The following is a 26469-nucleotide window of genomic DNA, read 5'->3' as shown; positions in this document are numbered from 1 at the left end:
TAATGATTTATTATGCACACCTATTGCTCCACCTGCTAAGACAGCAGAATTCTTTGAAATTAAACCTGCTTTACTGAATCTTGTTATGAGAGAGCAATTTTCTGGTGTTAGTTCTGATGATGCTGCTGCCCATCTTAATAATTTTGTTGAACTATGTGAAATGCAAAAGTATAAGGATGTAGATGGTGACATTATAAAATTAAAATTGTTTCCTTTCTCATTAAGAGGAAGAGCTAAAGATTGGTTGCTATCTCTGCCTAAGAATAGTATTGATTCATGGACTAAATGCAAGGATGCTTTTATTGGTAGATATTATCCTCCTGCTAAAATTATATCTTTGAGAAGTAGCATAATGAATTTTAAACAATTGGATAATGAGCATGTTGCACAAGCTTGAGAAAGAATGAAATCTTTGGTTAAAAATTGCCCAACCCATGGACTGACTACTTGGATGATCATCCAAACCTTTTATGCAGGACTGAATTTTTCTTCGCGAAACTTATTGGATTCAGCTGCTGGAGGTACCTTTATTTCCATCACTCTAGGCGACGCAACAAAGCTTCTTGATAATATGATGATTAATTACTCTGAATGGCACACGGAAAGAGCTCCAAAAGGTAAGAAGGTAAATTCTGTCGAAGAAACCTCTTCCTTGAGTGATAAGATTGATGCTATTATGTCTATGCTTGTGAATGGTAGGACTAATGTTGATCCTAATAATGTTCCGTTAGCTTCATTGGTTGCTCAAGAAGAACATGTTGATGTGAACTTCATTAAGAATAATAATTTCAACAACAATGCTTATCGGAACAATTCTAGTAACAACTATAGGCCATATCCTTATAATAATGGTAACGGTTATGGTAATTCTTATGGGAATTCTTACAATAATAATAGGAACACACCCCCTGGACTTGAAGCTATGCTTAAAGAATTTATTAGTACACAAACTGCTTTTAACAAATCTGTTGAAGAAAAGCTTGGGAAAATTGATATACTTGCTTCTAAAGTCGATAGTCTTGCTGCTGATGTTGATCTTTTGAAATCGAAAGTTATGCCTAATGAAAATAATAATAATAAGATTGTTACTACAGCAAATGCCATCCAAGTTAGAATTAATGAGAATATAAGATTGATGGCCGAATTGCGTGCTAGGTGGGAAAAAGAAGAAAATGCTAAAGAAGATAATATAGCTAAAGTTTGGACTATTACCACCACTAGCAATGCTAATGCTCCACATGTTTCTACACCTCCTACTATTAATGGTAAAATAATTGGTGTTGGCAATGTTTCCACTTCTAATGCAAAGCGTGAAAAACTGCACAAAGCGCACGTGATAAAACTGCTGAAATTTTTTCCAACATTGGGGATAATGATCCCATTGCTTTAGATCATAATGGCTTGGATTTTGATGATTGCCACATCTCTGAAGTTATAAAGTTCTTACAAAAACTTGCTAAGAGTCCTAATGCTAGTGCTATAAATTTGGTCTTTACAAAAACATATTACAAATGCTCTCATAAAAGCTAAAGAAGAGAAATTAAATCGTGAAGCTTCTATTCCTAGGAAGTTAGAGGATGGTTGGGAGCCCATCATTAAGATGAAGGTCAATGATTTTGATTGTAATGCTTTATGTGATCTTGGTGCAAGTATTTCCATTATGCCTAGAAAAATCTATAATATGCTTGACTTGCCACCATTGAAAAATTGTTATTTGGATGTTAATCTCGCTGATAACTCTACAAAGAAACCTTTGGGGAGAGTTGATAATGTTCGCATTACGGTTAACAATAACCTTGTCCCCATTGATTTTGTTGTCTTGGATATTGAATGCAATGCATCTTGTCCCATTATATTGGGAAGACCTTTTCTTCGAACTGTTGGTGCTATCAATGATATGAAGGAAGGTAATATTAAATATCAGTTTCCTCTCAAGAAAGGTATGGAACACTTCCCTAGAAAGAGAATTAAGTTACCTTTTGATTCTATCATTAGAACAAATTATGATGTTGATGCTTCGTCTCTTGATAATACTTGATACACACTTTCTGCGCCTAGCTGAAAGGCGTTAAAGAAAAGCGCTTATGGGAGACAACCCATGATTTTACTACTGCACTTTTATTTTATATTTGAGTCTTGGAAGTTGTTACTACTGTAGCAACCTCTCCTTATCTTATTTTGTTGCATTGTTGTGCCAAGTAAAGTCGTTGATAGTAAGGTTCATACTAGATTTGGATTACTGCGCAGAAACAGATTTCTTTGCTGTCACGAATCTGGGCCTAATTCTCTGTAGGAAACTCAGAAAATTATGCCAATTTACGTGAGTGATCCTAAGATATGTACGCAACTTTCATTCAATTTGAGCATTTTCATTTGAGCAAGTATGGTGCCTCTTAGAAATTCATATTTACGAACTGTTCTATTTTGACAGATTCTGCCTTTTATTTCGCATTGCCTGTTTTGCTATGCTTGATGGATTTTTCTATTCCATTAACTTCAGTAGCTTTGTGCAATGTCCAAAAGTGTTAAGAATGATTATGTCACCTCCGAACATGTGAATTTTGATTGTGCACTAACCCTCTAATGAGTTGTTTTGAGTTTGGTGTGGAGGAAGTTTTCAAGGATCAAGAGAGGAGGATGATACAATATGATCAAGGAGAGTGAAAGCTCTAAGCTTGGGGATGCCCCGGTGGTTCACCCCTGCATATTTCAAGAAGACTCAAGCGTCTAAGCTTGGGGATGCCCAAGGCATCCCCTTCTTCATCGACAACATTATCAGGTTCCTCTAGTGAAACTATATTTTTATTTCATCACATCTTATGTACTTTGCTTGGAGCGTCTGTTTGTTTTTGTTTTTTTTGTTTGAATAAAGTGGATCCTAGCATTCATTGTGTGGGAGAGAGACACGCTCCGCTGTTGCATATGGACAAATATGTCCTTAGGCTTTACTCATAATATTCATGGCGAAGGTTGAATCTTCTTCGTTAAATTGTTATATGGTTGGAAACGGGAAATGCTACATGTAGTAATTGGAATAATAACTTGGATAATGTGATACTTGGCAATTGTTGTGCTCATGTTTAAGCTCTTGCATCATATACTTTGCACCTATTAATGAAGAAATACATAGAGCTTGCTAAAATTTGGTTTGCATAATTGGTCTCTCTAAGGTCTAGATAATTTCTAGTAAGGGTCGAACAACAAGGAAGACGGTGTAGAGTCTTATAATGTTTACAATATATCTTTTATGTGAGTTTTGCTGCACCGGTTCATACTTGTGTTTGTTTCAAATAACCCTGCTAGCCTAAGCCTTGTATCGAGAGGGAATACTTCTCATGCATCCAAAATCCTTGAGCCAAACACTATGCCATTTGTGTCCACCATACCTACCTACTACATGGTATTTCTCCGCCATTCCAAAGTAAATTGCTTGAGTGCTACCTTTAAAATTTCCATTCTTTATCTTTGCAATATATAGCTCATGGGACAAATAGCCTAAAAACTATTGTGGTATTGAATATGTACTTATGCATCTTATCTCTTATTAAGTTGCTTGTTGAGCGATAACCATGTTCCTGGGGACGCCATCAACCCTTTGTTGAATATCATGTGAGTTGCTATGCATGTTCGTCTTGTCTGAAGTAAGGGCGATTTACCATGAGTTGATTGGTTTGAGCATGCATATTGTTAGAGAAGAACATTGGGCCGCTAACTAAAGCCATGATCCATGGTGGAAGTTTCAGTTTTGGACAAATATCCTCAATCTCATATGAGAATATTAATTGTTGCTAAATGCTTATGCATTAAAGAGGAGTCCATTATCTGTTGTCTATGTTGTCCCGGTATGGATGTCTAAGTTGAGAATAATCAAAAGTGAGAAATCCAATGCGAGCTTTCTCCTTAGACCTTTGTACAGGCGGCATAGAGGTACCCCTTTGTGACACTTGGTTAAAACATATGTATTGCGGTGATAATCCAGGTAATCCAAGCTAATTAGGACAAGGTGCGGGCACTATTAGTATACTATGCATGAGGCTTGCAACTTGTAGGATATAATTTACATGATACATATGCTTTATTACTACCGTTGACAAAATTATTTCCTGTTTTCAAAATCAAAGCTCTAGCATAAACATAGCAATCAATGCTTCCCTCTGCGAAGGGCCTTTCTTCTACTTTTATGTTGAGTTAGTTCACCTATTTCCTCCCATCTCAAGAAGCAAACACTTGTGTGAACTGTGCATTGATTCCTACATACTTGCATATTGCACTTATTATACTAGATGATACCCCACGCGTTGCCGCGGGAATAGTGACACAGCACAGCATTGGAAGGGGCCATAAACCGATGTGCATGGAAATATAACATGCAAATTTGAATGAATGTGACAATTGTTAAGCTACAATTCAAAAAGAATTACAAAGTAGAAAAACATGAATATATATAGTGAGAGAGAGAGAGAGAGAAATAGAGGGACTTGAAGTGAAGATGCTGGATGGATACACATAAACTCATGAAAATAAAGTTTGTACTGGTACGTCTTGGTGACAGGCATATTGCCAAAACATGACTCGTCAGAGTTTATACAGTAATAAGATGCTACCGGACTTGTCCGAATCCAGGGGTATATATGATGCCCCCCCACGGGGGCCTCACAGCGATCCACGATCGAAACTTGGCGGAGGGCCAGCTCGCGCCGTTCGATCTGCAAACCAGCCCCGCGTCGATCCGGGCCATTCATCTGTGGAACAAAACCGAAGACGACGAAACCCTAGCCCGAAGGCCCAATCCCCTCGCTTCCTCCTCCCCAATCGGCTGGCCTCCTCCTCCCCCAATCGCACCTCGTCCCGTCGCCGCCGCCCCCGCCTCCACATCGATCCCAACCGCGCATCCTCCCGTCGCCGCTGCCGCCGACGAAGGTCGTCGACCCAGACCGCGCCCCATCCCCGTCGTGTGTGCTTCGTGGTCTTCTCCATCGAGACAGCAAGCGAGGAGGTCGAGGAGGAAGCCCTCCATGGTGCCGCTGGTGCCCTCCATGGGCCGCCGCTGCTGGAGATGATGGCGAGGTTTGGCAGCACGGGGCACTTCGTGCCTCCCTCGAGCTGCTCGGCGTGGAGTCTGCGGCCGAGCCCCTCTTCATCATCCTCTTGCTTGAGGCGGCCAAGGTCGTCCTCGTCCTCCTCCTCGACAACCACGATGGGGGCAAGGTCATCCTCAACAGCCGACATCCTTGACAACCGAAAGATGAACAAACAAAAGAAGATTAGAAGACAACCTGAAGATTGGCCTGCCAGATCCTCACCACCGATTGCTGTTGTCATCCAACTGTGACCTCACCAAGCTAGCCTTCTCCGTTCCTTCCTCTATCTCTCTCACTCTCTCTCTCTCACATGCCTCACATCTCACCAAGACATAGGTAAGCTTCTGCTCTTGTTTTATTTGTTCATCATCAGGTCAGAAATTAGAATAGTTCATGCACCTGTTTCTTTAATAGGGTTGACCAGTTTCTTGAATACGTTTTGAAGGTGAGGACATGAGTAAACCAACAACGAAGGGTGCCAGTATCCTTATGTTGCCGCATATCAGAGACTATGACCTGGAAGGAAGGGAATTGGACATGGCATCTCGATTCTTTGCATACTATTTTATGAAGAATTGTACTAATAAGATCTGATCATCTAATGTTTTTCTTGAAAGGTGTAGACGGGAAATATGCCAGCAACAATCAAGGCATGGGATAGGAGTGAAGAAAGTGAAGAAATATATAAGCCTACCCATTCTGAACAGAACTTGGCACAGGACATTTTTTTGATCAAAGAAAATATTCTCCTTTATCAAAGGTCTGTGTAGTATTTTGAATGTAACCGACTTACTTCTGAGTTCATATTATTTGGAAAACTTCTGAATGCTTATTTTATCAACTAAATAGGAGGTTGGAAATATCATATTTAGAATGTAGCAGACCATATTGACGGTTAACAGTGTAAAATTCTTATGCTGGTATTTGTTTGCCTGTGCTATCAGTTATCCCCTTTTCAAATTTATTTTATTAGTTGGGTTTACACTTCCTATCCTTTTAACATACACATGTCATATCGTGATACATCTACCAGTGCTTCATATCTATTGTTATGTTTTTTCATTCTTATAATCCATATTTACTGCATGCCTGTGTGGTTACAGTGTGCCCATATGTTCAAACTAGAGGACCAACCTAGTGGTTACAGTGTGCCGCGGCTGTTGAGATGGAGACGAGGACTAGGTTCCAACGGTGTGAAGCAGAACCATTTCCCTAAGGTCTTCCATCAAACTGAAGCCTGCATATATTGGCTTGAAGAGCAACGACACTTGATTGGTAGTTAGTTTCCATGAGAGGTGCTTTATTTATAATGAGTAAATAATACTATTTTCTATATAGCATTTCTGCCTACTATCTAAAACTGAGCACCTCTTTTGTAGTGAATGATTTTCATGGTGTCCATCCGCTGGCATGCTACGCCTCCCAGTGTAGCCTTCTCGCTGATTTAGACCCAGTTGTCGCATCGCCATTCTTGGTGTCGTCACCACGCAAGGTTTGTTTCTCTGTCACTCACGATCTGCGGCGGTGCCTCGCAAGATAAATGGCTGTTGTATAAAGATCTTCAGTTCCTAAATTAGTTTTGCGTGGTTGTCTCTTATAAGTACCAGACACATGCATATTTAAGTTCTGTTGGTGTATATTGAGGTATTTATCATGCTTTCGTATGGTTAGCGATACATCTTTTCAGCAACTATAGTGGCTCAGTTTGTTAACCTTTTTTATGAGAGCCCGTTGTGAATTTCTTACTGCTAAGGAAGAGTATATAGGTCACTAAATGCAGCTGCAAATGAAAGTAGTAACTTCATGTTAACATCACTGTGTTTTTGGTTAAATTGCTTTTTTGAGAATTCCTCTATGATAATTATATTAATTTAAGAAACAAAATGAAAACATACACATGCCATGATGGTTTTATTGTCTGCCTCACCACTTGAGCTCCTGTATATTGATTTTCAGGATAAGCTGGTGGATGTTGGATTTGGGCAGACATTAGATACCAGCATATATTTCGATATCATCGAGTTTCCTGGCATTTGTCACTTATGTGGATAGAAGTACGACATCAACGGAGCTTCTCATGGTGCTACCGGCAAACCCTAGGGTAAGGCCTCCTCTATCTCTTTCACCACTCTCTTTGCATGAGGCACACTGTTGTGTTCTATATTTAGGTTAAAAGATCATATAATGATATGGCCTACGAGTTTATCTCATCCTGAAGCTACACACAAGCTATTGTAATAAAATCAACTTAGCTTGGTCATATTTGTTTACTATAGGTGTTGGCCTTTAGTTATAGCCCATTAACTAAATATTGTGTTACAACATGGTTGATCATTATGTTTTATTTGTATTTGTGTTGCTGCATATCTCACAGGGCAGCGCTGGACATGTGGTTTATGGGCTGCCGCTCATGTTGTTGCTGCTACTCATCTTCATTTGTATCTGCATTCAATGGAGGAGCACATGCTGATGAACGAGGTCACTAAGCCAGGGTGATTTGCCTCTCTTCGTCCCGGTCTCCCATCTCTCTCTACTTAATCCCCATAGTTCCCCATGTTTTTTTTTGCCTAGAAGATGTTTGACAAAAACCATCCAGGGGAAGATTTTATTGATTCCCTCGATCTGATGTTTGTCCATACTCGTGTTTGCGTTCCAGCCAAGGACTAATTTGTTTTTGCTGTTTTTAGTGATGCAATTATGCCCTGTTTTGCCTCCTCTCTTGCAAGGATCACTCAGCTGTCACATGCCCGTCTTGGGATGATCATGGGTCACTAGCTATATAGTATTGAAGGTGTTTGATAATTTTCTACTTTGCAGGTATGTTGGCCAAGAATATGTAGGAGTTATGATTAACAATCTGCATTAATTTAGCATTTTTCTTACTACCAGTATTCATTAGTGTGCTCAATGTGTTATTATCTTGCATAAAAGGACATGACTTTTAATCACACCTTCGGTGTCATTTTTTGGTTCAGAGAAATTACTTTTATTTTGTCTTCAAGGAAATATATCCTTTAATCCGAGTAAAATATTTTGAGGATCCGTACTCAGTTTCTTCCCATCCACTCTGCCAGTTCCTTTCCTGACGTGTGTGGTTGGTCTTCTGCAAGTTGCAACTATGATTATATTCAGAAATCATCTCTGAATCCTTCTAACTCAATTGTTTTCCAGGTTCTAGGATTGCAAGATTTCCTAATCATATTCAGAATGATATTACATTTGGTACCATTTCTGTTAGCCTACTCTTATGTATGCACTTAGGTCTTGTATATGCTGTCCTCTAAACTCCCATTTGGAGTGGGCATAGCCAATGAAATAAGCATGCAAATTACCAAGTGCCTGGTATCAATGTGTTCCGTAAAAATGGCACTGTTGTTAGAAGCTTATGGTCTTCAGTTAAGGGCATTTATCGTTGGAATAAATTGCTGCTGCAACATGTAAACATTTTTTAATAACTACTATATTATTTGGGAACCAACTCCTTTTTTCTCAGAATTTTGAGATCTTTTAGGAATTAATTTGGGGCTGACACGTATGGGTTGATTTCATAGTGTTTCTTTTGTGTGTAACTTAGGTGTTCTCTAAGAATTTACACGGTCATCTGCCGACGCACACCGCAGCGTTTCGGTGAACTGTGGCGTTTTGTTGTTGTTTTGGTGGGCCCCAAATGTATTCGGTCTTGCGCGCACGTGTGGTCAAAGCAGTGTCCACAAGCCACCGCTTATGCAAAGCGGTCAGATTTATTTACCGAGTAGTAGAAAAACAGGAATAAACGAGCCAACCACGTTTTTTCCTCATCTCTCTCACCTGCATTCTTCCTCCACGGTGGCCACCATCCTCACCTAGGGCCGGCATCCTCCTCCTCCTCCTCCTCCTCCTCCAGACACCCTGGCGCCTGCCAAGGCACCTATCGACGCAACATACCCTCTCTCTCCCCCTAGCGGTTAGCGGCGTGATGGAGGAACTCGGAGGAATCCTCTCCTTCCCGGAACGGATGGCCGTGCAGAGGAGGATCTTAGGGCGACCTTCCAAGACGTTCTAAAGAGCCGGCAGCATCGCGCTCACCTAGCGCCGGAGGCAGAGGGAGGCGTATTTTCCGGCCGCTTCCCTGCATCTCGAGCGGCTGTGACCACCCAGCAATTCTTCGCATCGGTCACGCCGGCGTCGACGCAACAGGCGGTGGTACGTCCTGGTTGGCGCGGCAGGGGAACGCCAATAGGGCAGGGTAGGGCAATGGGCTCGGCCGGCTTCCAGGGCGAAGAGCCAGCGCGGGCGTTGCTCCACGAGCTCGCAGATTTCGGGATTGGAGTTCAGGTGCCTAGGTGACTTTTTTGTTCATTTAACAGAAATTTCTTCTCTTACCCATTTGAACGATTTCTGGGATGAAGTTCAGTTGTTGGTTTCTGGTTTGATTCATCTGCAGGGATTTGAGATTTTACTCTGATAGCGTTGCCTCTGGTGTCGTACAGGTGCTTCTGCTTTTGCCGGCGGCCGGCGGCACCAAGGTCAGGGAGTCAGAGTACGGTCGGCCTTGATGATTCTACAAACTCTATCTTGCTGCCTTAGATACAACTCTCAGCCCCACCGTTCCTCTCTTACTGCACAACTCAATTCTGAATTTTGTAAACATTTATAGTTGAAGGTTGTGTCTACATCTGAAAGGTCGTAAATTTATGAATGTAGACAATATTTAAAAATCCATGTATATGTATCACTTTTTAATTTGATTTGCAAGGTGTGCTTGAGAGATTTTGGAGACCACTTGCATGGAAGACCATGCCAAATGAAGTTTGGACCTTCAGTGTGCAGGTGCATTTTTGTTCTTGGCAAATATATTATATCTGAGTGTCGTCCTTTATGCACACTTTATGCAATCACTCATCTACCATTTAGCTCCTCAAAGTTTTGAGACGGCTGATGGTTCCTACTATCACTATGCCTGTGAGCGCCTTGCCATCTGTATTCTTATTTAATTCACTAAGAGTTCCTCTCATGAGCAAGAATTTATGTTGCCTAACAGGGTTGGTAAGAAAATTAATGTTTGCTAAATGGGGTTTATTTCCATGAATCTGATAAAAGAGTGGTGAAAAAAACGGAAGATTGTGAAGCAGGCCCATAACTGGTCAAATAGAGAAGGATAAAGAGCTATTGGTGCTTTCTGAATGGTTTCATATAAAGGTAATAGAATTATTCATGCATGTTTCTGATTTATGTTCTTTGTTATTTCTATTGTGTGAAATTAATCTTAAGAACATTGATTGTTCGCACGAATTATAGGGTCGCAAACATCATCACATCACATACCAGAGCAGCAGTGTTTCTATTTTTTACATTTACTGACCTGGAGACGGATCTGGGTGCTAAAGAATTAGCACGTGCTATGGATCTAAACTGGTTACTGTATATTTGGAATTGCTCCTTCATTCTACCCTAGGTCTGGAAGGATTTGATGATACCTCTAAAGAACATGAACTTTAAAAGGATCATGTGATTGTCAGTCAGATTTCCTATGCACATTGATACGCTGTGTACAAAGTATGAGCACTGGAATCTACTTCTCAGTTGCTAGCATTCTTTGCGATATATGTTTTTTTCCTTATTATGTGCTTGGCACAACTATTGGCATTCCATTTATTATTGTTGCTGGTAAAAAGATGTTGAACTTTAATGAGTTATAGAGATATGCTAGATTTAGAAGAATAAAAATAGAAGGCAAGTATTAAGCCTAATAGTTGGGAACTTACTAATTACTTTGGGAAGCCCTCAAGATCGTTATCATTATCTATAGATTTGGGGTCAAATACAGTATGTGCATGCTTGGCATGCGTGTCCAAGCTTTTCTTTTTGCTTGATTGCCGATTAGGCATGTTGTTGGATGTTTAGTTATTTTCTGTTATGATTTGCGCAGATTGTGCACACTCACTTAAATTACATTGCTACAGAGCTATGTCAAGTTATACTCTTGCCCTGCTCTAGGGGCATTGGTCTCTCATTCTCTTACAATAGAGTTATATCCATTTTTTGCGGGGGAAGTTTTTAACATTATATTTATAGTTGTTTTAAAAACCCACCTGATACTAAGTGCATGTGCTTTGCTGGAGCTGTGGTTCCCAAATTAAATCATACATTCAGGCATTGCCTTCCAATTTCATATCATGTTCTGTCCAGTTAGTATCCACTTATTTTGCGCTTGGTGAAAATCACATAGACAAAAGTTGGTTTATGCACGCTTACTAATCTTGTATATTCAGCAGTTGGTCAGCTCAAGGGAAATAGCCAAATAGGGCGTAGTTTAGGTTCCCACTTTTAATTTATTTAGTGTTCCAGTAGCCCCAATTGATCCATGTAACGTAAGCAAATATGTATATGTAGTTTTGCAGCCAAAGAACAATGAAGATCAGGTCACAAGATTAGTGTGGCTTGCAAGAATAGAATAATCATGTGAGCCTATTGCAAAATAGATCTGGTCATGCCCCCTAATTATCTTTTCTTATTTCCTTTCGTATATCTATACAAGTAGTGTCATGTGAAACCCAATAATTGATAGTACCAACTTGAGAAAGAAATTGGTGCATGTACAACACAAATTTGACAAATAGGTGGCTTGGTGCTCCATTAAGCTATTTTCAATATTATTTTTCGTGCTCCGGTTGAGTTTTGCAGATTGAGTTAGACTTACAGTATATATTTGTAAACCTGAGATATGCAACATGCAAGTTTTTTCTAAAGGTGATCTCCTTTATTTTGGAGCAGTCCTCTCCATTCCATGTTGTTATTTTGAAAAAAATTATCCATCTTGCACAAATAATGTCTTTTTTTCACATTGTTCTGCTTACAACTCACTATTAGGTTTTGGGACCAGGACATACTTTTATTCTATAGCTACTGTCTGAAATTGTTTGCAGGAAATATGGATTTGTTGTCTCTTTCTACCAAATGCAGAACATACTGGATTATTGGATTTTCATAATGATTTTTCCCATTGTACTTAGCTGGTGTTCTTTTAGTTTCTAGCTGCATTTGAAAGTAAGAAACAGATAGAACAGTGCAATCATTTTAAATTTTGGTTTACACTGTAATTGGATAATGAGGAGATGCCAGAATCCTGGGTGATAAAATAATGTTGTAGTGACCAAGGTTGGTTTTTGACTCCACATTGTTACTTCTAGATGTATTTGATCCCCAAACGGATGTCCACCAATACTGTTGCACACACAAGTCTACGGAACTATCCCCAAGTTATTCATGTTTGATCACTACTCTAGCTATTTCCTTTACATATGTGTAGCAACTGATTGTTTCTAGATTATCTATTTTAATTTGTCCACTCATCTTTCATATTTATACGAGCAGTATTGTGACCCATAAGCCCTTTATGCTGCACAAGGATATAACAATGACAATTGGGAGGTGTATATATATTATTGTAACCGGATTCCATTTAATGTAAATCACCATGACACCAGCTACTCTGGTTATCCCGCAGGTTCTCTGCGCTTCATCAAGCTTTTTGTTGTGCTGATCAAACTCGGATGCCATTTGTCTCGGAATTCCTATCAATGTAAGGTGATGCTTCGGTTTGCTAGGATCTAGGAGTTCAAGAGCCCAAATCAGGGGATTCTCTACTCACTTGATTTTATCGTCATTGACCACTAGGTTAGATCTATTTGCTCTGATTTTCTATCTATTGGATTGTTTAGGTGTAATGTATAGATCTGTATACTGGTGTGCGTGGTCTTGCGCCATTTTCCCTTCTTTGTAGTGCCTCGGCGTATAAGTGTTCGCATTCTTCATTTATTTTCCCAATTTCTTATTCCTTCACTTGGTACGCACGGTTAATATGCCTTACTAGATATTGAGTTGGAAGATAGGTGTGTTTCCTTTATTTTTGTAATATCTATCATGATTACTTGGTTTGATTGTCCTTTCGATTTTCCACTATATTGATCTACTATCTTGCTAAAAAAACTCCTTTTTTTGGGGTGCTTTTTGACTGATTTACAGAGAGGCACAATGGAAGGTCCAGTCCTGGAAAAAGAGTAATCAGTTTAGGGATCAGCTGAAGGAGGGGTCTATTTACACCACTAAGAAATTTGATTTGTATGATCCTAGAAAGAGCTACAGGTCAGTGGATCATCCTTTGCGGATCTGCTTTACTATGAGGACTACTCTGTCAGAGGTGGTGCCGCCGCCAGAGAATTTTCCTATGTATGCCTATACTGCTGTCCCGTTTAGCATGCTGTCAGATTGCATTGATTGGAATATACTTATATCCGGTAAGAATACAGTCATTTTGATCATTGATTTATTTTTGTATTGTTTGTTTTCTTGGAAAAGTTTGTTTCATGTTATGGCAATTTAATTACTCTGCAGATTTACAACAGATGTCGGACGGGCTAACAAAGTCCCCGATGTTTTGCCTCCTTCTGGTAATACAAAGAGCCAAAAGTGACAAATTTATATCACGGATGGCAGGTGCTGATTGCTGATATCTTTAATTTCTTTTTCCATAGTGAGTATTTGCTTCTTCTAATTACCATCTGGTTTATACATGTGTTACTTTATGAAGCGAGCATGCTATTGTTACTTTGTGGGGAGAGATGCTGATGGACTAATGGAGGCATCAAATGAAGAACCTGCTATCGTGTTATTTGTTGGCATGACTGTCAGTCAGTACTTAGGCATTGCGCTCCCACCTCTGTTTTTGTATTGTCCTATTGTATTTCTTTCTTTTTTTTCCTGATTTGTGCTAGCTGTTGTATCCAATAATGTGCTGCAGGCTATTTGTTTAATAACATGTGTATCTTGCATATGCCACAGGTCCAAGCATCTGCCATGGCACGTCGAATTACACAGAGGAAACCAAAGTCATACGGAGCTAACAATGTCGACAATCGCGGAAATAGCGACATTCGAACCAAATTTCGAGCGGTTAATTCTGGTTCAACGGATCCTCATGCCGGAAAATTCGCAAACTTTATTTGTTTGGGCCTCGCGGAGAGGTTGTCTTCGGAAAAGAAGCATTACATCTTGTGTCCATTGTCAGGGGACGGCTAATACTGTGCCTCAGGATTTGCTTGCCATCGTGGGAAGATTTCAGCGTTATTGTCGCTCCTAGACGTGAATCGCTGGATGCATTGCACAGCCACTTTGGAGTACAGATTGCTGATCCGATTTCCGTGACAGTGTTACTCGACGACAGGACATGGAGGATTCAGCCACAAGTCAAGAACCCTAAATGGAAGAAGGGATTACACTTCACAGATGATGACTAGGATCTTAGACACACAGGATATAAAGGACACAATATCTTGGACATCTTTCTATACATTGCTCTTCTGCAGATGAATGCAGCGAGGGAGCTTTGCTATTGCCCAGTTTCTGCTGTTCAGGGCCTATATGTTTGGACCCTCAGTACACTTCTATGTCTATGTATCTACGTCAACCACCCGTTTAGGTTATGTGTTTAGGTTGTATGTTCTGTTTTGCCTCATAGATGTTGTTTTTGGCTTGCTAGAAGCCTTCACGATTTGTCAGTTGCCGATGCTAATGTATTATATCTTTCCCCGCGCTGCTTATGTTTTATATTGTACAATTTTCAGGCTTTGTTCTTATGTTATGACTATGATCATTTGATTATTTTGTTTTGCCACCTATACACATTCTATTTCCTCATTTCTTCAGCCTAATAATATGCACCTTCTATTTTGTTGTCGCCTTGATTAGTGTTGCAATTTTGTTAAATCTGTATGTTATCAACTGGACAGGAATCAAGCTCTTTGTGCCCACGTGGTTGCCATGTGTAGCCTGTGTGCCATTTCACACATAACTTGTGAGATGTGTTGATCAGTATACTACCACGACCTGGCGCGGCGTGCCACCGCGCCGTCTTTTGCTAGTATATATTAACCATGTGCTAGGTTGTTCTGAAACCAGCAATTATATGGTTTATTCCATTTAATGCAGTTCCTTCTACCAATTATAGTAAATACAGAAACTAATTTGATTTTGGAGATATTATGTTATATAAGTTTTCCTTTTGGTGATGAATTATCCTCCAAATCAATTTAGGGTTAGTTCATTTGTGCTGCAACGACTTGGGATGAGCAATGGCAAGTATGTCATGTACTAAAAAATTTGAAGGTGCATGCCAGACTTACTGTAGTTCAGTGTCCTAGATATAAGTACGTGTGATTTGACATGAGCATGTATGTCTTTATATTTGCTGGAAATTTGTATCCAGAAGCTTATTAAATTTGTGTCCTAGATTTAAGCCTCTCTACTAATAGTAGATTTCAGATAGCGTTTCTGAATTGTTTATCAGTACGAAAGTCAGAACCTACTTATTTGACTGCTTAGGGGAACATAAACTGCTTACCATAAGATCAGGAACACCTAACTCTAACCATACGGACGAGACAAATCATATGATTCGTTGATAAATCCCCAATCTCTCTCTAGATTTTGCCTGTTTGATTCATGCTCATCCTTCTGGATATAAGCATTGCATATCCCTTGCAGAAGAGGACCCTGAATGCTGGAGAAAGTGTTCATTTTGCCTGTGTTTGGGTCTTACCATATGGTTGGAGCGAGGTGTGCAATTTTTCTACGGATTTGTCTCTTCCACTACATTTTGGTTTAATCCCCTAATCTTTCATTTTTGTTTGTCCAGATTCCTTTTTATTTATGCCTACATGATCTTTGATGAAAATACAAGTGGGCAACAGAGAAATATTGAGGCCTGTAATATGCATTCTACACAATAGATTTATTTTCTGATGTTTAGCTAAAATATGTGATTTTTTTTGCTTTTATATCTTCCTGTCACTTGAGCTCATCCATCCAGATTTAGGACCCGCCCATTATTCATGTATTATGTCTCTTTTCACATAGGTTGTTTCCCAGGCTGTTCAGTATGCAATAGTTTATTCAGGACCTGCCAATGTACCTCCAGGTCTGCCAATTGAAAAAAGGTATATAGTACCTAATTATTTAGACTTTCATGTAACCTAAAATCTCAATACAGAATTAATAATACATGTGATGCTTTCTTGGGCATGATTGCTGATACGAGTATGGTGTATAGATACACACACGACTGAATTACTGTGCCATCTATTTTTGGGAGCTCATTTGTGTATCTCAATCAAGAAAAAGGATAAAATTGATAAATGCAAATTTTGTAGTCTTATATATTGGTTGCTCATGTGTGCTGCCACCATTCATATGTTGTAGTGGAGTTTCAACAGATTGGGAAGGTACCACTCGAGCACGTTCACTCACAGATAGTTGCAGTGGGGTTTCAGTAGAAAGCCAAGTGAGATAGCTAACCGCACCAATCAGTTGTGTGAATCGCGTGCAAGTGTCCAGTAAAGCGGAGTGGTTGTCACTCCAAGCTGCAAAGTGAAATATCACTCTCACTCAGCCACTTAGGTGACTCAACAACCTGACAGGTACTCTACTCTTAGATCTTCAGGGATTCATAGTTCTATAAGCATTATTATTCATGAATATTAACAGTATTGATTATACCAATGTTATTTTCTCCTTTTGTAGATAAATGATTACTGAGACTATTTAGACTGAATAATAGTCCATGTGAGCAAAATAGCATGCTGATATCATCCTATAATAAGAGCAGCAGAATGGGATAATGTTGGTGGCTGAGGGTGCCATAAAAATTGGGGGGAATGGGACGTTCTGCTCTTTCTCTTTGCAAACATTGGGAGGAATGAAGTGTTCTGCTCATTTTCTTAGTACAATGGTATCAAAATTCGTTCCTTCAGCGAAGCAGTCCCCTAACATGTGCACCAATAGGTCAACAACATATCGCTACAAGCACGATGTAGGTATGTCTAGGCTCCTTATTGGTGGGTATCATCTCAATTTGTTGATGCCGTGTGTTCTGCTCTTGGTTGTGCAGGCCAAACGGCTAATGCATTTTTCTACTTATTGTAGGGCACTAATCAGTCATATCTAACTTCAGCTCTACGAGAAATAGTGAAATTTCTTTTAGAGTAACTGCCATTTCTTTGCTGGAATTGTTGTCGACTGTAAATACGTATTTGAACCAGAAGTCCTTATGAATATTTTTCATCAGTAGTCCAGTTTCCACAATGATAAGTACTTTCGCACATTTTCCTTCCATCCTACCTGGGTGCTTATGTTGAAATCACTTTTGGCTTGGTATCATTGGAGAAAACATGCTTCTTCCATCTTGAGATTGAGAGTTTCCGCTTGCCAGAATTTCTTTACATTTTATATTAACACGAGCTAAAAACGAGCTGGGGAAGAAGGGGCCTTTTTATAGGTCCCTCCAAATCCAACCGTTATGTGATGTTTTTGCCTAAGCGGTACTACCACTTCTGGGAAGCGGTACTACCGCTCTGAGTTCGAATCCCCACAGAACTTGTCCACGTGGACACATAGCGGTACTACCGCTCGCGGTACCGCTTGAGGTACCGCAATAGGGTCCAGACCTTACTGGATCCAAAGCGGTACCGGAGCGGTACCAAAGCGGTACTGCCGTAACGTGTTACGGTACTTGAGCGGTACCGTGAGCGGTACTACCGCTTGCAAGCAGTACTACCGCTCAAGGTACCGTAACTTGTTATGTGGGTCAATCTCGTGTGCAATCCTCAGAGCGGTATCTCAGAGCGGTACCAGTAGGGGTAGCGGTACTACCGCTCCTGGTACCGGTAGTACCGCTATGGCTAAAACAGCTTTTTCCTCTTTTCCTCTCCTACCATGTTACCTCGCGACACACACACAAAACCAGAAAGCCTAAGACTACGCTTCGGTCTTCTGATCATAATGTGTCCGGCGAGGCCACCGTACACCTTGCAAACCTATCAATGACAAACTTTGTGCACGGTTAGAATTGTTCGAGTGTTGTTATCAAACACACAAAACAAGGGATATAGATCTTGCTCTTACACCATGAAAGCTTCGACCACATGCGGGATCCCGTTGATGCGGCCACAGACGGTCATTCGCGGTAGGGGAATGGGCAGGATGGGTGGCGGGGAGGTGTTTCTATCGGCTATAATCAGGAGGGGCAAAGACATGGTCAGAATCTGCGGCGATGCAGGGCGGAGGAGCTAGCGCGGGCACACGCTAAAATATCCGTGCAAGGCTGAAATGGCCTTCACGCCAACGCCTCGCACAAGGATGGACGCTGCCTCCAGTTTGGCCCCAAAATCTGCGGGGCTAGAATCAGAGTTGCCCAGCCACCTATGCCTCCATGTGTCGGCTCTTCGTGTCCACCTCCGCATGTCGGCTCTTCCTCGCTGCCACCATCGCTTGACGTTATCTTCGTGTCATAGCAGGGTGAATTTCACTCCAAGTGGGACTTTCTGTGATTTACATGTAATCTTTACACACCAAAGATTGTGCATTTTTTGCAACTATTAGTGGGTTAGTTCCATCAAATATAATAAAGTTACCAAAATTTATAGATTTTAACATAACAAACTACAAATTCATGGATACATTTTACACTTATCAGATGCTTAGCATTGTCGGCCGCTCAACACTTATGAACGAGCGGCCAGACTCGTAAAGCTGCTCGCGGGAGAGGTCCTTGTTGCGGTCGACGATGGCCATGTTCACCTCCTTGAGGATGGTCGCACGCGCTTGCTCGCGCTCCTGGGGGCGGTCTTGAAGGACGCAAGGAGAGCCGCATGCTCATGACTCGCCGGTGGCTCGTCGACCTCACCGAAGTCCATCGCAGGCAGCTCGTCGGCCTCGTCGAAGTCCACAGTAGTCGCCTTGTCATCCTCAGCTTCCACATTGGCAGCGACATCCCCTGTTGCCGCCACCTTGTCCTCCACTAGTGTGTAGCGCTTGCGCGCCAGGTGGGTGAGCGCAGATCGTGATATTGCGGCAAGGCATGGCTGCAATTGTGTATTTGTGTGGCCATCATCTCCACGGCGCCGTTCTTCTTATAGCCCACAACCTAAACGAAGTGTCCGCTAGGGCAGGAACCATCTGGACGCACCGAAGGTGACTTGGTGGTTGGGAAGGCGAAGTGCCGGCATCTAACGTTGTATATGATGCCCCCCATAGGGGGCCTCACAGAGATTAGCACCTCTCAGCCCTAGGATGGTGCCTGGCAAAGAATCTTGACCGTTCACTTTTTCACCGCGTTGTATAAAAGCGTCCAGACTCGCAGTGAAACCCTAGCCAGCCGCCGCCCGCAATCCCCAATCCCGTCGCGACCGATTCGCCTCCTCCCCTCCATCTTCTTCCTCCCGCGCGACGGCCGAGTGTGCTGCTCAGCCTCCACCTCCGGCTTCCACTGCATCCACTCCTCGGGCCAGCAGGGGCCAACCCCCGCGTCCGTCCATCTCCTCTCTCTCCCACGCCTCTCCCTCTTCTCTCCTGCGACGCTCCCTCTCAGTCCCCTCCGCGGGAGTGCCGCCGCCGGAGGAGCGTGGCTCAAGCGCGCGGGAGCAGGGCCGACGGTGGAGTGCGGCGCGAGGGCGCGGGAGCGGCGCCGCCAGTGGAGCACGGCCCGCTGAGGCGGTCGCCCTCACGGCCGCTGGCATAGCAGGCTGCGCTTCTCCATCTCGTCTTCGTCAAGCCGCCCGTGGAGCACGGGCCGCCGAGGCGGTCGCCTAGCGCGAGGGGGAAATTGGCGACGCCCGATCCCCGGCAAGTCTGTGCCCTCCCCTATCCTATCTCCTCCCGTTTTACTTTGAAATTCCGGTAGACGTGATGGCAGCGGTCGCATCTGGGTCGGCGGGCTACTTTTTTTTCGTAGTAGTATGAAACGACGCGTGTGTGTCTGAACTTCTTCCTTCTCCAAGGGCTACTTGCAGATCTAAGGAAAAAGAGAAGAAAGAAAAATGTAGGGGAAAGTTTGTGAAGAAGAAGAAGATCAAAGTTATTTTCCGAGTCATATCTTGTTTGATTAAATTCTCAGTGATTGAATTGTATAATTTGATGCTTTTTCTCCAACAAGACGTGTGTCGGTTTGAGGAAGAAGAGAAGAAAGAAGAATCTGATACTGGAGCTCGGGGAAAAGAATTACTATACTACCGTGATGTCTTGCGTATGGTATTTTCTAACCTTTTTCTCGCTTGTGATTGTTGCAGGTTCTTTTCTCAGACATAAACGGCTATGAGGTAAACTAGTGGTACTTTTGTAACTGAAACTCTTTTGTGGTTTTACCATGGTGAAAATGCCTCTTTGTTATTGTTATATGACTGTTCATGGTGTTGATATATTCCTGCAGGTCGACTGGGCACGAAGAGAAGCACCGCTTCTACCGAGAGTCACATCTCTTGGCCGTTGTCGCCTGAGCCTACTTCTAAATACTCGTGTCATGCACTTATGCTCCAAATACCTTGTCTCAACCATGCAAGCTATTGCTAGCTCCATGTTTGTTATCCGTCTTTTGGTGATCATAGGTTGAGCGAGTTGATGAGTTTTAGAAGAGGGTGTTTCTTTTCTTGCCATAAACAGGGGCCATATTGTTTATTCAGACCGTGGTGCATCTTTTTATGTAGTATAATGGGACACTGGAACTGGAAGTGCTACTAAAATTGGAAACATATCTTGGCTTGTGTAGCTGGGAAGCAAGATCAAGAAGTTCTGAGGCGTCATCTGCGCATGACCGAGTGCTTGCAAGCGTGATCAGGAAGGTGGTTGCTGCTACATCTAGCGTGCTACAGGATTCTTGCCACTCATTCCTTTTCTTGAGAACATTGCACATTGTTTCACTAAGAATTCGAGACTAATGGTGATCTCTTTCACCTTGCAGCTGAGCATTGTTCCGGGAATATATTTCACGTGGTCCTTGGTCTTTTCATGAAGTTCGGCACCGGCGTGTTCACCAAGGATGTCGCCATCATAGTCCACAAGGGCATCTCGGTAAGAACCTCAGCTATTTAAATGCCAATGATGTTTCCCAGGATTCGGACAGTCTAAATAACTTTGTTTCCCGGTGTCCAATTTGTCGCCGGCACACAGACAATAGAAGCCCTGCCGTCCGTGTTCGATGGCATCAACTTTGGAGCATCGCACTACATGTACTCTGCTTATTCCATGGTATTGTGAAATCCTTTCACTCCTAAGATGACAAGCTGATGCATCAATTTTAGCTGGTTGCCGGACGAGCAGGTGGTGGCTGCATAATATGCGCTGCTCATTTCCCATCTATATTGTTATGATGCTGTTTATACTGTTCTATGTATATCGAGCAGGTTAAAAAAAAAGGAGAAGCCAGACTTTTATTTCGTGATGTTGGTGCTTTGTTCAAAAGGAAGATATGATATCTAGGTAAAGGCAATGCATTTGTGTGTCCAGTATTGACTCTGAACTTATATGGGCCATTGGTTGATCATTATAACATTGGTTTGTCCGAAAACACCATTAAATCATTATCATGGTGTATACTCAATTTCAACATTTTCCTGTTGGAATTTTCACCTTACAGTTTACGGAGACGTTATTCCCGCTAATATATTACAGGCGTACTATTTGTCTTTATTCTTCTCTTGATTTATGTTTTCTTGGTTTATTTAATTTCTTACAATTACTTTTTTGGTAGATTTTTTTGCTAGAGCTAGCTGTTTCTTACATGAAAAGGTTCAGTTTTGCATCAAAGTGAACCTTTCGCTTCCCATTATGTGTTTGCGTGGGGTGCATCTTCAAGTTAGGCATTCTTTTTTCTTAGCAATTTTCAATCCATATTGGGATATCATCAAATCATATACTTCGAGAAATACAAACCGCAGTTATATCGTACTTTTAGGTTTGAAAGCATTAATAAGAACACTCAACTTTAAATTATTTTCCTTTGTGGTGTGCGCAACATTTTGTTTGTACTTCGTTTGCAGCGTGGGATTCAGTTGGATTGGTTCATAGTTTTATGCAGACCTATGTACCGTAATATTGCTTGTCAGGACACAGAAATGTCCATATTTTATTTGGCAGTGGTACTATGCTCCAATTTATTTTGTTAGATTTGCGCATGGTAATCAGACCCGCCTTTTGTATATAAATTATCGTTCAAGAATGAGGAAACTCAGTCATGTACATAGATTGAGCGGGAAGTCCTGATGCAGGCATCGACCCAACAAGACTCCATTTACTGAATTGCTTCTTCAGACTACCCTCTACCTGTAATAAAATGACCACACATATAACCTATATGCATGTATACAGAATCAGAAACGGCCAGGTAAAGATCATTGTAGAGCAAATAAAATCAATTAGCAGACCTTTAATACTTCAATTGCAGGAACCAATGAAGTCGCTATAACTTCTTTATTGTGCAAGCAACAAAATGGGTTAATTAAGGACGTCCAGGTAGTAGTTTGCTCGATTATTCCGTTTGTGGAAGAAATTGAAGCTCATGAGGTTCAAAAAACCTCTTCTAACGAATTGTTAAGCGGGCAATGCCTGTAACTTCCCCTTTGACTCTAGAAATTTGTGACAACTAAACTTTAGTAGATAGTGAGCTGGAGCTCTTGAAAGGTATTCAGTAAAGATCTCTGTCCTGTTTTGAAACTTTGGTTTGTCAAGTTATCAAGTCAGGCTCCTATGCTAGCATGGACCTATTGAAAAGCTGTTATGGCTATCTACATGCCTGGAACATCTATGATATTCGGCTTTGGCACTCTTTTTATGTATGCCCAGTCACATGCTTTTTTAGATGAATGGCTCTATATCAAATTATGTCTACGAGTTTGAGCACTATATTACCTCAGTATAGAACTATATTACTTCTTAAAAATGTTGGTCTGATTTTGTTCGGTGTGGTCTGACATATGATTATATTTTTTACTTCTCCAGGTCTTGGTTGAATGATTCAATTTATAGAGGCTATTACACAAGTTCTGGTTTCAGATGATTTTGCTGGATCAGGTACAAATAGAAGAAGTGGTTCAAGGTAAATCGAAACTCAAAATATACGATGTTGTCACTGGATCTGTATATTCTTTTTTTGTTTTCTCCTATATAAGTAGTAGTACATGAAGTGGTATTTAGCATTATAGGATAACCATCTTTACAGATGGTGGATTTAAAATTATGTGACTTCGTCATATTAATCTCAACACCTACTACTCCACTGAGGAGCATGATCTAAAGGTGTTTTGTGTTTCTATTCGGCCTTGCTATGTTTAATCACTTGAACTAAAACACACACATGTACAAGCCAGGTAAGGACATGAAAACTAAGCTAATATAAACATTAGTGTCATGGTTTATTCAAAAATTGAAAATTATAGCCAATGTTTGTGCAGGTGTCCATATCAACAATCAATGTTCTGGGTATATATTATATGCTTAAGCATTGCCCACAGCCACATGAAATATTTCAAAAAAAAAACTAGAGGCTTAGTTGTATAGCGTATTGGTGTGTTAAATTTGGAGCGCTACTTCTCCATTTACCTATGCTCTAGGACAATCTACAACAGGCTATTCTGAGGTGCATAGATTGGAGCGGGAAGTCCTCATGCAGGCATCGATCCAACAAGACTCCATTTACTGAATTGCTTCTTCAGACTGCCCTCTACCTGTAATAAAATGACCACACATATAACCTATATGCATGTATACAGAATCAGAAATGTCCAGGTAAAGATCATTCTAGGGCAAATAAAATCAATTAGCAGACCTTTAATATTTCAATTGCAAGAACCAATGAAGTCGCTATAAATTCTCTATTGTGCAAGCAACAAAATGGGTTAATTAAGGACGTCCAGGTAGTAGTTTGCTCGATTATTCCGTTTGTGGAAGAAATTGAAGCTCATGAGGTTCAAAAAACTTGTTCTAACAAATTGTTAAATGGGCAATGCCTGTAACTTCCCTTTGACTCTAGAAATTTGTGACAACTAAACTTTAGTAGATAGTGAGCTGGAGCTGCTCCTGAAAGGTATTCAGTAAGGATCTCTGTCCTGCTTTGAAACTTTGGTTTGTCAAGTTATCAAGTCAGGCTCCTATGCTAGCATGGACCTATTGAAAAGCTGTTATGGCTATCTACATGCCTGGAACATCTCGGCTTTGGCATTCTTTTTTATGTATGCTCAGTCACATGCTTTTTTAGATGAATGGCTCTATATATCAAATTATGTCTACGAGTTTCAGCACTATGTTACCTCAGTATAGAACTATATTACTTCTTAAAAATGTTGGTCTGATTTTGTTCGGTGTGGTCTGCCATATGATTATATTTTTTACTTCTCCGGGTCTTGGTTGAACGATATAATTTATAGAGGTCATTACACAAGTTCTGGTTTCAGATGGTTTTGCTGGATCAGATACAAATATAAGTGGTTCAAGGTAAATCGAAACTCAAAATATACGTTGTTGCTGCCCAATCTGTATATTCTTTATTTGTTTTGTCCTATATAAATAGTAGTACATGAAGCGGTATTTAGCATTATAGGATAACCATCTGTATGGATGGGGGAATTTAAAATTATGTGACTTCGTCATATTAATCTCAACACCTACTCCTCCATTGAGGAGCCGCACAGGTTTGTAGCGTTCATCGAGATGCAGACTGTAATGTTTTATAATGGATTTTTAGTTCACCCCCATGTTATTATGATACTATGGTAGAAATTAACGGATAGACTGAAAACATGAAACAGATACAAGAGCTCCTATTGGAGCATCTTCTGATTTTGACGAGGTAACTCACTTGCCATTGATCTAAAAAAAAACTCACTTGCCATTTAGGGTTTATAATCTTAAGGTTGATACTTTCTTCTCCTCTGATGCACTTTATACCGACTGCAATGTAATTTTGACAGGATGAGCTGGAAGCATAGCTGGAAGAAACTGGAGGGAGCACAATTGGAAAATCAACTACTGGAGCATATACCTTACCATCAGGTGCAGGTACAACAGGGAGAGGGAGAGGGGGAGTTATTTTTCCTTTCACGTGGGTATGTTTTTTGGAACTCATATTTGGTAACCAAACAATAGTTATCTGTTAGACATTCAGGTACAGATGAAATTTGGTTGGAAGTTCCAAAGCCATCATAAATTAATTCTACTTTCGTGATATCATGACAGCAAATTTGAGTCCTACTGAATATTTGTTCTTATGCAAATCATACACAAGCTTTTGTTTTGTAAGATACATAAATGTTCAATTCAAACAAAGACGTGCAGTTCAATTTATTTATGATGTAACATGTGTGGTCCAAACTGAGGGTTGCTTTGGCCATGAGAAATAATTAAATAAACATGAAAAACTGCCAAGAAAGAAAGAATAATACAATATTCTTTTTGTTGAAACAAAATGATACAATATCTGGTGATTTCCAGTGAGAAATATCTGGTATTTTGCCATGTGCAATTTAGTCCTGACACCCAGCACCTGGTATTGCTGGAGGTTCACTTTTTGATTTTGTGGGTTAGATCATATAGAATAGCAATTAGCTAACGGAATTTGGGTTATGGACAGTGAATACACAACATATACCACACATTAAGCCCTGCGCTCTAGCTATAGACCCACTCTGACCAGAGTAGTACCAGGTACCACATTGAGTGCCCCTTTCTTTGCTTTCTTGGATATACGAGCGTTTGGTATCTGGGTGGTAAGTAGGATGATAATTAAGCTACAAGTATAATTATGAGGATATTCCAGACTATAAATACCTGAAGATACGTTAAAAGGTAAAAATTTTGCACTGCAGTTTTTTCTAACAACTACTCTTTGAGGCATTCTGATGGGATATTATCTGTGTAGGATTCCAGTTCGATTATGTTTATGATTGGACTGTTCTTAAATATCAGCAGTCACAGATGATCAGTGCATCCAGAAGTTCAATTTGTGTTTGTCTGTGGTGATAAATGTCTGGTAGATGTTCCTGTTCTGGTGTTTTACACCGCTGCAGTAGGACATCTTGGAGACGTGTGATGTGTCTCCAATTACAAGTTGTCTGGTAGATGTTCATATTCTGGTGTCGAGAATGAATGCAAGGATACCATGCAATATTTCCATGTGCGCCTATGATCGATTTCTATAGTTGTTCAATACAGCCTTTTAAAAAGTGCTTATAATTTTGGAATGTGCCGAGGGGTATGTATAAACTGCTATCTGATACTGAAGTGGTCCACTTTATATTGATTGTTTCCTCATTACGCCTGGGATCTAATCTTCATAATATTATGCACCGAATCTTATATGTTTGGAATTTTAATACAAAAACCGTTGAATGGTATTATATTGGTAGCTCCTTTTATCACTGTTATGAGAGATAAACATTGGCATGAGCTCCACGGGGTCGTGCGCCAAGGCGCACATCTAAATCTAGTTTGTATAGTTGCAAGATACTTTCAGACTTTCCTCATTATTTTGATATACAATTGATGGTACAGACCAGGCCCAACTCATGTTCCAACTTCTGTTGATGCTGCA

The 26469-nt window shown here is 40.8% G+C and overlaps 3 long non-coding RNA genes across 8 annotated transcripts; all 3 read left to right on the top strand.

The window, feature by feature from the left end:
* Positions 1-5367: 5367 nt before the first annotated feature.
* LOC139838464 (uncharacterized) lies at positions 5368-6579 on the top strand. Its single transcript, XR_011755199.1, has 4 exons — positions 5368-5417; positions 5527-5841; positions 6185-6376; positions 6461-6579. It is a non-coding gene; the product is annotated as an uncharacterized lncRNA (long non-coding RNA).
* A 374-nt stretch (positions 6580-6953) lies between these two features.
* LOC127342135 (uncharacterized) lies at positions 6954-17226 on the top strand. Of its 3 annotated transcripts, XR_011755198.1 has the most exons (6): positions 6954-7182; positions 8253-8303; positions 15603-15674; positions 15754-16534; positions 16638-16930; positions 17040-17226. It is a non-coding gene; the product is annotated as an uncharacterized lncRNA (long non-coding RNA). The 3 variants fall into 3 exon arrangements; XR_007876255.2 differs by having other exon boundaries at positions 15603-16534; XR_007876269.2 differs by lacking the exon at positions 15603-15674 and having other exon boundaries at positions 6960-7182; positions 15975-16534.
* Positions 17227-20364: 3138 nt separating this feature from the next.
* LOC127342133 (uncharacterized) lies at positions 20365-26196 on the top strand. 4 transcript variants are annotated; one of them, XR_011755196.1, is made up of 6 exons: positions 20365-20494; positions 20594-20728; positions 20848-20957; positions 21057-21365; positions 22884-22980; positions 24689-26196. It is a non-coding gene; the product is annotated as an uncharacterized lncRNA (long non-coding RNA). The 4 variants fall into 4 exon arrangements; XR_011755195.1 differs by having other exon boundaries at positions 20365-20728; positions 24689-24729; positions 24851-26196; XR_011755197.1 differs by having other exon boundaries at positions 20365-20728; positions 24689-24985; positions 25798-26196.
* Positions 26197-26469: the final 273 nt, after the last annotated feature.

Source organism: Lolium perenne, chromosome 3 (genome assembly GCF_019359855.2).
Source record: "Lolium perenne isolate Kyuss_39 chromosome 3, Kyuss_2.0, whole genome shotgun sequence".
Classification (NCBI taxonomy): Eukaryota; Viridiplantae; Streptophyta; class Magnoliopsida; order Poales; family Poaceae; genus Lolium; species Lolium perenne.
The sequence above is the reverse complement of the archived record's forward strand: the minus strand, read 5'-3'. Positions and strand labels throughout refer to the sequence as shown.